Genomic DNA, 15,893 nt, shown 5'->3' with positions numbered 1-15,893 from the left:
ATTTCCCCCCTAAATGTGGAAAGAACAGCAAGCCAGGACTTTAATATAATATTTTTTCCAACCTGGAACAGCTGCAAAAAAAAATCTTGCTGGAGATAAGCTTAGTTATAAATATCAACATTCTCTTTAAATAAGGGAGTCCAGTTTTCATACCATCTGCCTCTTTCTAAACAAGGAAAACCATAAAAATCATAAACCAGGACATTCCTTTCAAATAAAGCATATAAAAATAAATGTAGTAAAAAGCCTGTGGATTATTGCCAACCATAGTCTTTATACTTCCTTTTGTAGCTCAAATCACAAAACAAACAAGCAAACAAACAAACAAAAAAGATTTCATGAAAATGAATAATTCTTATTCCATAAAAAATGACATAAATCAGTCAAGGGAAAAGTTATCTTCTAAGTTTTTCATGTACTGGTCACTATTATAATCTCTGGTTAGATCATTTATTTCTAATATATCAGATTTATTTTTATTTTGATTCACTTTTGCTACTACTACTTTTTCCAAAGTCATCAGAGTTTATTTCAAAAACTTGCATGCTATCTAGTATAGCACAAAAATGAAGTCTCCAACTGACTGGGACTTTCTTTTAACACAGAATCTGTCCTAGGCAGGAAACCTCCCTTTACTTCTTGTAGCACAGTAATTTTTTCTTTTTTTTATTAAAGATAGACTTTTTATATCATATATCTTAATTACTATTTTTCCTCCCTCTATGCCTCCTAGTTCCTCCCCATGCCTTATCCCATCTGGATCTAACCTCTTCCTGTCTCTCATTAGAGAACAAACAGGCTTCTAAGGGATAAAAATAAAATATAATAAGAGAAAGCAAAAACAGGCTCATCAAAATAGAATAACAAAAAAAAAAAAAAAAAAAAAAAAAAAAAAAAAAAAACAGAAGGAAATGAGCCCAAGGAAAGGCACAAGAAAGAGAGAAGTGGAGACCCATTTGTCTCAAGAATAGCATAAGAACACAAAACCAGAAGCCATAACAAATACACAAAGGACCTGGAGGGGAAGAGAGAGAGAGAAATAAACTTACAAACAAACAAATAATTATGAGATTTAAAAGGAAATGCCCTTACATGGCATTCTAAGACAATGATCCTCCAAAGGTGCTGCTGAGTTCCTTTTCTGTGGCCCATCTTGTGCTGGCATGTGGCCTGTCCTTAAGAATAGAACTAGCTAAAACAGGGACCTGTCATAAAACCAAAAACTACTATCCTACTAAAGTAACACAGCAAGAAATGACTCCTAATGACATTGTGCTGTCTCCATCAACCCGTGTCTTGCCCAGCCACCATCAGAGAAGCTTCCTCTTGCAGCAGATGGGAACACACGCAGACCCACAGCTGGACAATATGTAGAAAATGAGAGACTGTGGAGACCCAGCCCTAAAGGGGGGGTCTCCATCAAATCCCTCTTCTCAAGGCTTAGGAAGCCATGTACAAGAGGGTCCTGGAAGCTACCGCAGAGGACTGAAGCACAGCAGGGTGGATGATGCACATAGTACTACAGAAACTGAGCTAATATGTGCAGGGCATACACGGGTCTGCAAACATGAGTACTCATGACTATAACCATCCCATGTTTGACAAAGGGATAAAAGACATATACTGGAGAAATGACAGCATCTTCAACAATTGGTACTGGGAAAACTGGTATTCACATGCACAAGAATACACACACACACATACACACACATTTTATATATATATATATATATATATATATATATATATATATATATATATATATATATATATAGAGAGAGAGAGAGAGAGAGAGAGAGAGAGAGAGAGAGAGCTTTGTCTATAAACAAAACTAAGAAAACTGGACATACCCAAATGCAGAGGACATTATCTTTAATCCTGCATGAAAATCAACTCCCAGTCAACCAAAAACCTCAGTACAGGACCTTAAGCCCTGAAACTGCTGGAGGAAAAACCTCCAAGATATAAAGGCAGGACAAACTTTCTTTAAAAAGACTTCAAATACACAGAAAAGTAACCCTAAGGCATATGTGAAATTTAAAAGCTGGATAGCAAAGAAACTATCAGCAGAGTGAACAGACTGCCTAAGGAATGAAAGAAAATCTCTACCAAGGGTTAAAGATATAACATATAAGGAACTGCAAAAATTACAAAAAATTAAAAAAAAAGTCTGCTGGCCAACAATTGAGGTAAAGAAGAGAGTGGAAATGCTCAAAAGTAGAAGCACAGACAGTGCATATTTCAGAGTGTTCCTTATGTTACATCACTCCAACTATAGGATATTCAGGGGAGAAGGCAAAATTGTGGACACAATAAAAAGTAAAGTCATGTCCAGGTGTTGTGAGCCCCAGGAGAGGGAGAGGGAGACGCAGGAGACACCCAGAGCAGTGAATACATCCTGGTGGACACAAGTCTGTATGCATAGCTTCAAACCCATTTATAGCACCATCGGTGAAGCCCAGTGGGGCCTCCTTAGACCAGCACATGCACCACCATGAGGGAGATGTGTGTGTTGGAACAGGAGATACATGGGAAATCTCTATATCTTTCTCTTTATGTTGCTGTTATCCTAAAAGTGATCAAAAAGGTTTATAATAAAGGACTTTTGTAAAATGCTTCTAGAAGGTACTATATTATTACTTAAGAAAGTTTTCTTCTTTTCTTATCATGCTCTCTAATATTTTGCCCATACGTGAGATTATATCTCATGAGTGACTTTCATAGAAACCACATGGAATCATTTTAAGGGATCTATTTTCAAGTTTTTTTAATTGGTAGCAATGTGAAGGTAATGAGCTTCTAGGCAGTTTTGCAGTAAACTGCGTACTTGAGTTTACTAATACCTAATGCTGTGCTACAGTTCTGTTCCTCTAATCTGCTGTCTCCCATTTCATTCCATCGTCACACCCACTCCCAGCCTCTTAAAATCTCTATCTCCCTTCATTCTAGTACAAATGCTAGCTAGTGGGGACTGAGCGGAAACAGAGCCATCATTCACTCTTAACTCTTCTTGCACTGACCAAATATCTGCCAAGGAAACCATTTAAGGTAGAAAGAGTTTATCTTGGTTCACTATTAGAGATCCAATCCACCGCAGCCCTGAGTATGGCGGGAGATGCACGTCACAGTCTGACAACAGGAGCATGAAGCTGCTTGCTCGCACCTCCATGGATCAGGAACAAAAGACAGGACAGGAAGCGGGGCTGACCTACTATCCTATGGCCCATGGAGTTACTTCTCCCACTAAACCTCAAGGATCGGAGGTTCTCCAGCCTCCTTGCAAAGTGCCAAGTGCTCAAATATAAGAGCCTGCGTGGGACATTTCAGAATACAACCGCAATTGCCTATTGTAACCTTGCTAGTGATGACCAAAATGAGCAAGATAAGTATAAAATATATGACTTATTAAATATGGATGAATACTACAAAGCAACACTTTGTGTTCACGGCAGACCATCTAACTGAAAAGTAGCCTTATAGTGCAGATAGACAGTGACATTTTAATACAGTTCAAAAGCAATAAGACAGAGTAGAACAGCAAGCACAGGCTTGCTGATATGGGGAAACCTGCTCAAAGAAGTGCGTTCTAAGCTTGGAACAAGCAAATGGGTGCAAGATCAGTGATAAATTCAGAAACAGAACAAGGGGTCAGGTTCTGTAGGGAAATGCAGGCTGATCTCAGTGCCTTGGCTGTCACTTGAATGGCTGGAGAGCCTTTGGGGGATTGTGAATCAGGACTGAGAAAGGAAAGATGTTGTCAGCCAAGTATGAGACTTATGCTTTATTTCCTTCCTAGTACTCTTTTGAAGCCACGTGTCAATAAATTAAAAAAAACAGTAAATATAACACTGAATAGCTATGTTTGTGTTCACTAACTAATATATTGCAACACTGACTATAACCAATAGGTAATTACCAAATATTATAATGTACTAAGACCATAATAATGTACTAAGTATCAAGAGATTAGATGTTAAATGTGGTAACAAGTCAGTACACAGCAGTACAGTGTTATTTAACAAATAAGCCAGATAAAATCCACAGCTTATGAATCTTTCCTGATCTGCTTTGTCTAATTTATACAAAATAAAAACATGTAAAACATTTTCTTATTGTAATAGTGCCCTCTGTAACAAAAAGCCATGCTCAGAGCCCAAGTTCATTGCCAGAAGCAAACAATTCAAACCAAGAAAAACAAGGTAAAAGGAAACAAACCACAAATCAAAACACCTTTTTCCAAGCATTCAATCAAGAAAACACACCTTACGCTGTGTCCTTGAGGCTGCCAAGTCGAAACTCTGGAAGGCGGCCAAAAAAAGAGAGATTTCCCGCAGCAAGGTCTCAGAAGCTCTGCAGAATTCCTGGCAAATCCAACTCCAGTTGCCAAAAATTACACTCTTGGTTGATTTTTCTTACTGTAATTTAAAATGAGAATATATGGACAAATTAAAATGGGTGGTTTTCAGCTACCCAGTTGACTAAAACCAGGACACATTGAAGGGGCTCAAAACAGATCAGTTGGCAAAGAGTTTCTTGTGCGAATATAAGGACCAGAGTTCAGGCTTCCAGAACTCATGGAAAGGCAGGCAAGAAGCAGGGGACTGACCGCCTTGGGAATCTCGGAGTGTGAGAGGCAGAGATGGGATGTGTCTGATGTAGGCTGGCTAGCTTAACTAGTGAAATCTGTAAATTCTGGGCTCTAATACCTGACCCTATCTCAATATATAATGTGAATATAACTGAGGAAGACTCCTGATGTCAGCCCTGGGCCTCCTGATATACCCACCACAGATAACATACAACCACAAATGAGAGCACACACACACATACACACACACACACACACAAACACACACACACACACACACATACACACACCCATGAGCAAAAAGTAATATAAAAATCTAAATGAAACAAAAGAAAAGACAAGAGCATTTTAAGCTTTATGTGGTTTCTTTTTATCTCATTCTATGATTCTTGGTTTTCTAACTATTCATTAATTAGCATATTGCAACACCGACTAAAACCAATAAGCAATTACCAAATATAATGTACTAAACTATAGTAATGTACAAAGTATCAATAGACAACATGATAAATGTGGTAGCAAGTGGTAACACAGTAGTACAAAACTATTTAACAAATAATTTAATATTTGTTTACTTATTTATTTAACAAAAGCTATATTCAACCCAAAGCAGATTTAGCTGCCCAAGTATATTTAGAAGATAATGCATCTTTGTGCAGCATGATTCCATAAGAATGGCTGGCAGATGGTCCCTTATAGGAAAGCATTACAAAAATTTACTTGACTTAATATATGTGCAAAGGTCATCTGGAAAGTAGTGGGAGATGTTCTAGTTTATTCCAGAGCAGTGGTTCTCAACCTTCTTAAAACAACCCTTCAATACAGTCCCCCAGGCTGTGGTGACTCACCAACCATAAAATATTTTGCTGCTACTTCATAACTGTAATTTTGCTAATTCTGTGAATTGCAATATAAATATCTGATATCAGAATATTTGATACACCCCCAAAGGGGTCATGACCCAGAGGTTAAGAACCACTGTTAATAGAGTCATGCATGAGTATAAGAGACAAATTTCAAATTACATTTTGCTATTTAAATTTATATCTCATTAAATTACAAAGAAATTGTACATGATAATAAACTTTCAAGTGCATATTACCTCCTAAACAGTTTGTTAACAGTAATAATGGAAAATAACTGTATAAATGTAATTTGTACACATGCATTCACATAAGAATAAGAACATAAGAGTAAGATATATTACATACATATTATGCAACAAATTCTGAAGTTTTTGCTAGTTTACACTGAAATTATTCTCGTATAGATGAGAATCAAATTTATATGACTCCAAACTGATTTCTAATAATACTAACTAAAAATTAAAATCTATATATTTGAGGATATTTTAAATTCCAATATGATAAATATAAATATCTTACAATTTTAGGAAACACTTTTTAAAAATGGTATGTGTATGTACTAACACAGGGGGTTGGGGAGGCATGAGGGACATACACCCACTTACACACACACACCACACACACACACACACACACACACACATGTGAGGTTGTCTGTGGACGCAAGGGGACTGCAGATGCCCTGGAACTGGAGCAGCAGCAAGCAGCCATGAGGTTGCAAAGAGCTAGCTCATCTTCAGTACTCTGCAGAAGCAGCAAGCGCGCTTAACTGCTGGACCATCTAGTAGGCCATTTACAAGTGCAGATAAAAACTGAAGTCAAGAGTCATAATATGAAAAATGACTGTTAAATAAATAGTGCAGTTATAGAATAAAGCTTAATGCTTATCTCATACCAGCGCCTAAAGATAACAGCAAAAACAAAATAATCCCAGTCCTAAATGCAAGGGCTGGTTATTATAATACTCTTCAAAAATGTGTGACTTAAATGTCAGGACTTTGAGCTACATAACATTTTCTCAGACATTGAAGCCAGGGTATTCTATACTCCAAAGAATAAAAACAGTCCAAAGATGGCCCATGCAATTGGATAAAACATTTACAAATCAGTTATGGATAAAAGTTTTGTACTGAGATTATATGAAAGACTCTTGCTATTCAACAACTTAAAAAATCATTAATCCAATTTTCCAGTGATCAGAGAATTTGAAATGGCATCTTTTCAAAGGCTTTTCAAATTTCCCACAAGCACGTACATTATTTGTTGTGGAAATTCAGAATGGCATTTTCACCTCTGCATGGTTGACTAACTGAAAGGAAAACCCTGACAGTAGAGGAAGATACCAATGGAGATATTCAAATCCTCATGCATTGGTTAACAAAGTGAAGGAGTGAGCTCACACTTCAGAGAGTCAGTGACTGCTCCCCAAAACCTACACATAGAACCATAAATGACCAACACACTTGAGTGTATGCTCAGGAGAGGTGAGAGGCTTTCTATACAAAATGTGCATTGCGCATGTGCGTCTTCAGAATGGAATTATTATAACAGCATCTAAGGGAAACCAACCCACAATGAACAGACTGAAAAATCAAGGCCACATGCCTGGTTATTGGTCAGAAAAACTAATCAAATGCTGATGCACATTACTACATGTACAGTCTTAGAAGTAAAGCTAAGTGAAAAAGAGCAGGCGGAATTACTCATTGATTTTATCAGTGCTATTGTTCTCTTCACAGGCATAATTCAGAGTGGGAAAAAATCAATAGCGATAGTAAAACAATCATGCTATCGAGGTGGAAGAGATAAATTGTGATTTTTAATGGAGAAAAGAGTTCTTGCTGAAATACAAAAATATTTCAAAATTAGATAGTGTTGATGGTTGCACAGGTCTGTAAACATTCTAAACCTACTCAATCAGACCTTTTTTTTTTTTAACATTAAATCTTACGCTTGTGAACTACGTATCTCAATATGGAGTTTAAAATTAAAGTATCATAATAATCTACTCTGTGGTCCTTATCTAAAGTCTCAGGGGCACATGATCCTTGGGAGGATTTAGATTATATAAAGGTAACATGTCCATCCCTTGTTGTGTATTTGAGATTCTTGAAGTAAATGGAAGATACACAGTGGGGAAAGGTCACCCCTACTGGACATCTCAATTGCAGCTTACTTAAAGCTCTAGAAACAGTCATTTAACAGGACCACTGAATTTTCAAAATGCAAATAGTGGGTCCTGGCCCCTTATAAATGATGATGAAATTAGTGATAATGTCGAGCAGTTGGCATTTGTTCAGTGGTTACTGTGATTACGTAACCAGCTGTATGGTTGAAACCTGTCTTCACAGCCCTCTGGAATAAATACAATTAGCTGTAACTGAAGAAACGGTTCCCTTGGGATTCGGTCAGTGACCTACTTGAACATGCTGCTTTGAGAGGAAAAAGGACAGAATTCTGCATTGAAATCTATCTGTAGAGTTCCCTCTTTACAGGAAACTACATGTTCTGAGCTGTGGACTGACATTTAATACGTGAAAAGGAGGAAAGGACCCTTTGTAAGATAAGATATGAATACCAAAGCATATATAAATAATATATTATCCAAAAAATGATTTCATTAGCAACTGAACCAATATTAAAATAAAAGCACAGATAGTTAAGTTCTCTGCGGGCACTGAAATATTAATTTTATTAAAAATGAGAAGCGTTAGTTCAGAGATTACATTGTCTATGTCTAAACTATAGAATATAAATAGATCCAAGTGGCCACTAACTAAATCACAGTCTCCAGCTTTTACAAACTTTCTGTGGACATGTTTAAAGGCATCACAGAAGGTAAACATATATGATTACGGATCATGTTTTGCCCAAATTGATATGCCTATGAAGACCAGAAAATTTGTAACCTATAAGTAACCTAATCTTCTAAATTTTTAGTGATTTTGACTTATTTAGCACTTACATTTACATGTGACATAATTTATATACTCCGTGTGTCCCTAGGGTGGCAAAGGAACTGTTTATATACAATACTGTAAAGGAGAGCCTTAAAAACAACAAGTAAAGTCACACGGTTACTTTCATTTATGTGATAATAGAATTAAAAAATTGGGGGGAATACTGTGAAAGGTTTGAGAACTAATATTTTAAAGGGCTAGTCTGATCCTTTATTGTACTATTTTAAACCCTGCAGTGCATCCTCAGTTAAGTGATTCAGATGTTTAGTGCACAGCATACATCAGTCTTTTCACTTGGCCATGAGGCCTCTATGGTCTCAGTTTCAGCCATATTACAAGTAGACTATCCCCGCTGCTGAACACCTCCTATTTTCAAAGTAAACATTACCGCTGTTACAAATTTCAGTTGCTTCACAGCTCTGTTCCCCTTACTGAAATGCAAGTTTCCTCCTAGACTTACCAACCTTGGTTGTGTGGAAATTCTTAAGAATTCATTTAATTTTACACTTACTCTGTTTAATTTACCTGTTCCACCCAGACAAACCTTTGATAATATGCTTTTCACTTACTAAACATGGCATGTTTACCTTTATAGTCACTTAGTTTTAAAATACATTGGTCAAATAGTTATAATATCAGGATAGTAACTTATTTTTTGCCTTTCAAAAGCAAAGTCTAAAATCTTTATGGAAATGTTGACCCATCACTATAGATGATAAAATAAAATCGCAATTTTGAAATGTAAAGAAAAGTATACTCTTCTGGTGTCAGCAACACAGTCCTTTGAAGATCAAGAAGATGCCAGAGCAAATAAAACATTGATAGACATTGGAGCAAATCTGGATGCCCCGGATGGAAAAGCAATATTATTCTTATTCATTAACTTTTTTCATCCAGGCCAAGAGAGGACAACATTTTACAAGCTTTAAAAAGAGGCCCAGAAATGCAAAGGGTATCTTTCTATGTAAAATATGACCACTCCAAAAAAAATTTTTTTTAAATTATAATCATATTTCACATTAAAATAAAGAAGGAATCTTCAGGAAGGGAAAGTTTATGGTTTCTCATCTGTTTCATGAATTATCTAATTCCACAAAACCAACAAAGCAATTGTTTGGGAACTTCAAGTATATTTCCCTGTGTTTTGTATTTCTAGGGTTTGAGCAACAGAACTCTGCTACTATATGTATATAAGAGTCTAGATACTTTTTTTTTGTTTGGGAGGGAAAAAATCAACTTGGTAAGGTATGAGGTATAAGACCTGAGCCACAAACATGAACGTGTCTGTGTATGCTGCTCCAAAGGCTTTGATTTGATCTAGTTTAAAATTGACAGCACGTGTAATAAAGAACAAATTAATTCAGTAGTATAATATGTATTTGAATAAGAATAAAACATTGTGAAATTCTGGCTTAATTATATCAGAGGTGGTATTATATTGCCTGGCCCAAAGATATACAAATTCTGATCCCCAAAACCTTGTATAAGTTACTGAAGGATCCTCGCTATCATTAGGAGGGAGATACACTACATGTAAACAAAGATTATATCTAATAAAAAATAATTTTAAAAAAGGAGATGCACTACAAAAGGCCAATCAGATACGTGTAATGTTGCTGATCTAGTAGAAGAAAGAAGAGGCCCATAAACATAGGAATGTGGGTAGCCATAAGACCTGTGAAAGGAACAGAAACCAAGATTGTATACTGGAGCTTACACAAAGAAAACTGCCCTGATAACACTGTAATTTCCAGTGTTGTACATGCAAACTCCAAATACAAATATGAGATGTTAAAACTACATTTTGTAAAAATACTTAATGTTATTATATATATATATATATATATATATATATATATATATATATATATATATATATACATATTAATTTCCATGACATACTTTATTTTTGCTACTATCTCTGTACTATCACTTTATCACTGTCTGTCCTTTTTGGGTGGTGTTCAAAATGCAGAGGCCGGCCATGCATTAAGAATGCATTAGCATCAAAAGTTTCCCTGAGTTGGTCTTCTTTGACTTAAGGCATGCCTCTGGCTTCTTTGCTATTTTCCTTGATTTGATGGGGGTATTTTCTTCCACTTGGTTTCACTGTCAAATTCTTTATTGTCCAGAATATTTTAGTACATTAAAAGCTCTATAGGACATTTCTGCATAATCCAGCCTTTCCCACGTTTGAAGGAAACAGATTTGAGGAGTGGAATGAAGCTAGAGAATAGTAAACCTAGAAGCAGAGAAAAGATGGATTCAGAATTAAATAATCTGCTCTGGCCCTGCTCAGAGACTGAAAGCGATCACTGTAAAGAATGCATTACAATGCCAACGTCTGCTAAAGAAAAAAAAAAAAAAAAAAAAAAGCAGACAGCCACAAATCTCCAGTACTTCATACACAGTGAACTTGAAGAAGACAAATGTTTTAAAACCCAATAAACAATACATCTGCTACCAGAGTCAAATCTAAAGCTTCCCGTCTAGTGTGTGTCCCAGTTAAATCAGGATATAAGCTATAATCTCTAATTAGGATCTTGTCATGAGTAATCATATAAATTATTATTAAAAATCCAATAGAAGTATTTTTATGTAAAACAGACTGTTCTCTAGATTGAATCATCTATCTTTGTCATAGTTAAAATTTTGGGCTTCACATTTAACTGGACTGCTACTTTTGCAACTGGGTAGCTGTGGAAATTATAAAAGAAGCAGGTTTCTTTATTCTCATTTGCAGTTTTCATGACTGAAAAGACATGGTATTAACAAGAACCTTCATTTTATGATATTCTCTTACCTGTGACTCAACACAATGTTTTGTTAAATCACTGCATAAAGAATGTTTACCTTTTTAATTAGTATTCAAATTTATGAGATAAAATTGCCTTTTCACTAAAATACATGTACAAATTATTGTCTCAAAAACACATAGCATTTCTACCATATAAAAATATGAGCTATATTTACAAGGTTTGTAAAAGAACTAGTTCTAGGACTAAATGGTTATTTGTTTAACGGATTTCTTGAGGAAATCAAATATGAATAAATATGTATTACTCTCTTCTATTAGCATCATTTTGGGTATGCTGAGGACGTACATACTATATTCTAAAAAGTATGTTTCAGTCCTTCATAGATCCACAAACCATTGATATTAAAACATGGATATATGCATAAAGTCTGGGGAAATATGGCCTCGCTTCATGCCTTGGCATGAACAGTCACAGAGGTATGCTGTCTAGTACAGGCACGTAGCATTTCAGTAAAAAAAAGACTATTCTCCCTCCAGCTGACAGATCTCCCTGTTACCCAAATCCATACTCTCAAAAGCATCTCCTTTGGAGTCATTGTAATGATGTAAAAATGCTGTTACATACTTCAGAAGGCCAAGGAATGTCAGTCATTATAAGAAGCCTAAGAAGCCGGAGGAGAGCTAGCATAACAGTCTTGGCCGTCAGTCCCATCACTTGCAGCTTGTAAATAAGAGAATATGATAGTTATATCGATTATCAACTTGACTGGACCCACAATCATCTAGGAGACAATCCTTTGTGCATGTCTGTGTGAGATTATCATCACTATGTTGAAGTGCAAAAACCCAGTCTAAAAGTAGGCAATCCTATTCCCTGGGTTGGGTCTTGGGTTGCATAAAAAGGAGAAACTCAGGTGATCCCAAGCATTTACTTCTTCCTGACTTTTGATGCGATATTCCCAGCAGACCGACGTTCCTGTCTCCATGCCTTCCCTGCCATCTTGGACTAGTTCGACTACACTAATCCACAATAAACCTTCCATCCTTAAGTTGCTATAGTCAGGTATTTTGTCAGCACCAAGGAAATTAACTAATATGAAGGTGTCTGGATTCCACCAGTCTTTATCACTCCAGTGAAGAAGCTAACAAGGATGATGCAAAACGGTAAGTCTAAGTATGCCTATCTATTCTGAAATCTGAGTATTTTTCCACAGGGTGATTAAGGTCTAGTTTCTGGGAAAGGGAATAGAGGGTTAGCATGGATAGGAAGACCAACAGCCATTTTAGTATCTGATCGAAAGCACTAACCCCCTAGTCAGGTTGTTAATAGAAAAACAGATGTTTGGACACTGTTTTCAGACTCAAGACAAGAAACAAAGATCTATTATTGAATCTTAAAATGTTTATGTCCTTGAGATGCTAATTCTAGTCTATCTTTACCCAGTTTCTCTGATAGAAATGGAGAGGTCAGTAAAGAAGGGCAGAGTTCTCATACCAGGCCCTTTGTACATCAAAGCATACTACAAAGCTTACATTAGATACTTCCTATGCTAAGGTTTTGCCTATCTAGCAGTGGCATGTCTGTAACTGGTACCAATGTCTGTGGGTTATCTAAGCAAAATAAACAACAAGCTCTATTTAAAATCTTCTATTTAAAAATGAAATTGGGAAAAGAACTACACACGGAGAAAACCTCTTGTGCAGTGTGTGAAAGAATTGCCTGTCAATAAAAATCTAATGGTCAGTAAACTGAGGGAGGATTAGAAGGTGGGACTTCCAGATGGGACTTCCACTGAGAGGGGGTCAGGCAGGGAATCTGCCACCGGACCACCTCTGAGGAAGTCAGACAACACTGAGGAGAGGTAACCGCCCTGTGACAGACATAGAGTAGTATCAACAGGATGACTGAGTAAAGAGCTAGATGGCTACTTTAAACAACTCTTAAAAGCTTAAGGCCTAGGCATTTATTATTAAGTAGTAAGCCTCCAAGTCATCATTCGGGAACTGGGGCATGGGTGGAAAAGCAAAATGTTTACAACTACCAGAAGCTGAAAGCAACCGGGATATTTTTTAGCCTATGTACATTAAAACATATTACAGGTCAGCTTTCCCATGAGCTGTAAGAAAGAATCAGGTCATGATGTTACAGTTGTATGAACTTAGCATAATAAGCCTCTCTTTGTTAATCCCTCCAAAATGAGGACTGATGCAGAAGAAATTTTACACGTTTATCATTTATCTCAAAGTACAATTTAACAGTGCCCTATAGCATTGTGTTCTCTTCACCTAATATGCTTTCATAGACATGATCAATGGCTTACATAGAAACAAAGTAACGAGTTATTCAACATTGGATGTTTCTGTTGACTACTAATAAAAACAAGATGGATTGCAATGACCTTATTTGGATAGCTAAATGGGGTAAAGGGCTATTTGAAAGAAAGAGTTAAAAAAATAAAACCAAAAACAAAACAAATACTCTGCTCCAATTTTTCCTTTGTGAGACATGGGAGAAAGTAATTATCATGTCCTAAATTAAGGAAAATGGTGGTCCAATAGAGCTTCCACTTACTATGCAAATGCTGCCCAGTCTATAGGACCACTCAAAGCTTTCTTTGGCATCTCAAAATGGTGACATCAAAAACTTTGGAAATTATTAGATTTAACACGAACATTCCCTAATCTCTTCAAGAGCCCCTACAAACCCACACCCCCTCATCTCTGTATTCTTGGGGAACCACACCCCCTCATCTCTGTATTCTTGGGGAACTAATACTATTAAGGGCAGAAAAGCTGTGCAAGGCCCTTCATGCGCTACCTAAGCAGTAACAACACTGATTCAATAGAGAGATGGATGGGCCTAATCCTTACCACTCTACTAACCCAAAGAAATAAGAAAAAAATATCAACAACATTTAAAAATATTCCAAGATGCCAGCAGTGGTTGCACATGCCTTTAATCCCAGCACCTGGGAGGCAGAGGCAGGCGGATTTCTGAGTTTGAGGCCAGCCTAGTCTACAGGACAGCCAGAGCTACACAGAGAAACCTTGTCTTGAAAAACCAAAAAAATAAAAAATAAAAAAATAAAATAAAAATCTAAGATAAACAAATGGATATTATAACCAATAACATTTTAAATTACTGCAGGTCATTATTTTAATTATACTTTTAAATCAATCCCACTAGGATAGACATTAGATTGGGAAATTTACAGATGAGATGGTTGGGGGTTCTCAACTAAGGAAAATTAAGGGGCTTCCTTCCTGAGGGTCATTGTTAACAGCAGAACAAGAGAAGCTCCCTTCCTGAGGATGGAAAGGAGGAAACACTGGAAACCTGGCAGGAAAAATTAAAGCCAATGCCCTTCTCCTTTGAGTTTTCTTACAGAATGTCTGCTCTTCTGAATTATGTACGGCCAAAAGATACCAGGGAAGAAGATATTTGCAGTAGTTATCTGTGCTATCTTGTCATTAAATATGGACTCAATAGTAAGTGCTTAGAAGTTTAACATGCTTCACAGTAGACTGCAAGGAAGATGAAAGTCCTTCCTGTAATGAGTTGCAACTTGCAGAGGAAGTTCATTAGGTCATCATATCACAAATTATCACAGAGCCTCTTTTCCTAGCCGTCCACAAACACAGCAACATCCTTTGGGGTCAGAGATTCACTAAACATCAGAAAAAGTAACCCCACTTCACTACAACCACTAACCAATAAAGCAACTCTACAAATATTTTGGCTTACAAAGACTGTTCCCATAAAGGGGAAACAGGAAAGAGTAAATCGGAGTTAAAACACAGGAGGAGAAGGCGGCCTGAGCAGGATTGGTAGAAACTAGAGTCACCTGTAACTACAAGGAGGCCCCTAGAATTAGTGGACAGCACAGTAAGCTAATCCCCAGCACTGGATAAACCTGGGGAAGTGGGTGGGACTGAGAGTTTCAGGACCTGGAGCTCTAGGACACGCTGGCAGGGCACACCCCGCGTTGCTCAGCAACCCAGGCGGCCACGCCCACCCCAGTCTGGCCTTTCTATCTGGGCCGGAGAAGCCAGAACCATGGAAAAGAAGGTCGCCCTGCTGGGCTCGGAGCCCAGATACCCTGGAGGAGCCTCCGGATGCTCAGGCCCAGAGCCTGGGGCTGTTCCCCAGGCCAGATCTACAGTCTCCACGGGGCTGGGAGACGCTGGGAAGGCGCGATTCCAGCCCTGGGCCCGCGTCCAGAGAACTGTGACCCCGAACCCCCAAGCCCTCGCCGGAAACACACCTCAGCATTGCCCAGCGAGGGCGGCCCAACTGCGGGTCCGGCCGGGTGGGCAGCTGTCCACGCTGCTGTCACTCAGAGGCAGGGGCGGGACGAGGAGCCGCACACCCCAACTCCAGGAGGGCCAGACGAGGAGGGGCGGGGCCAGCCCTCAGCCTGCACTCTGATTGGCTAGGCCTTCCCATCGAGCCTTCAGGACTGCGCGCGCCCTTAGGTCCATCTTTTCCTTACTTTAGAGCTTCAGTACTTCAGAGGATGCAGACATTAACAGAACCAAAAGTTATTTTAATGAGTGACCAGCTTCCACACGCAAAGACCTAAATCTAGTCATATCCTTAGGAAAACATTCCAACAGTGAAACACATTCAGAGAAGAGATTCAAGGGGCAGGACTTGGGGTGGGATACAAAGAAAATGAATAGGATACTCTTATTTTAAGTTTTAACTTTTAACAAGAGAG

At 37.8% G+C, this 15,893-nt stretch overlaps 1 protein-coding gene across 1 annotated transcript in view; it reads right to left on the bottom strand.

The window, feature by feature from the left end:
• Positions 1–15,559, bottom strand: part of Triqk (triple QxxK/R motif containing) — a 54,365-nt gene extending 38,806 nt beyond the window's left edge. The window contains exons 1-2 of the mRNA XM_052175431.1: positions 15,438–15,559; positions 4,263–4,415 (exon numbers count right to left, since the gene is read on the bottom strand). The gene's annotated coding sequence lies outside the window, so the exon portion shown is untranslated. The remainder of the gene's footprint in view (positions 1–4,262; positions 4,416–15,437) is intronic.
• Between the last annotated feature and the right edge of the window lie 334 nt (positions 15,560–15,893).

The sequence above is a fragment of the Apodemus sylvaticus genome, chromosome 3 (genome assembly GCF_947179515.1).
Source record: "Apodemus sylvaticus chromosome 3, mApoSyl1.1, whole genome shotgun sequence".
NCBI classification, from domain to species: Eukaryota; Metazoa; Chordata; class Mammalia; order Rodentia; family Muridae; genus Apodemus; species Apodemus sylvaticus.
This window is presented reverse-complemented; position numbering and strand designations above follow the sequence as displayed.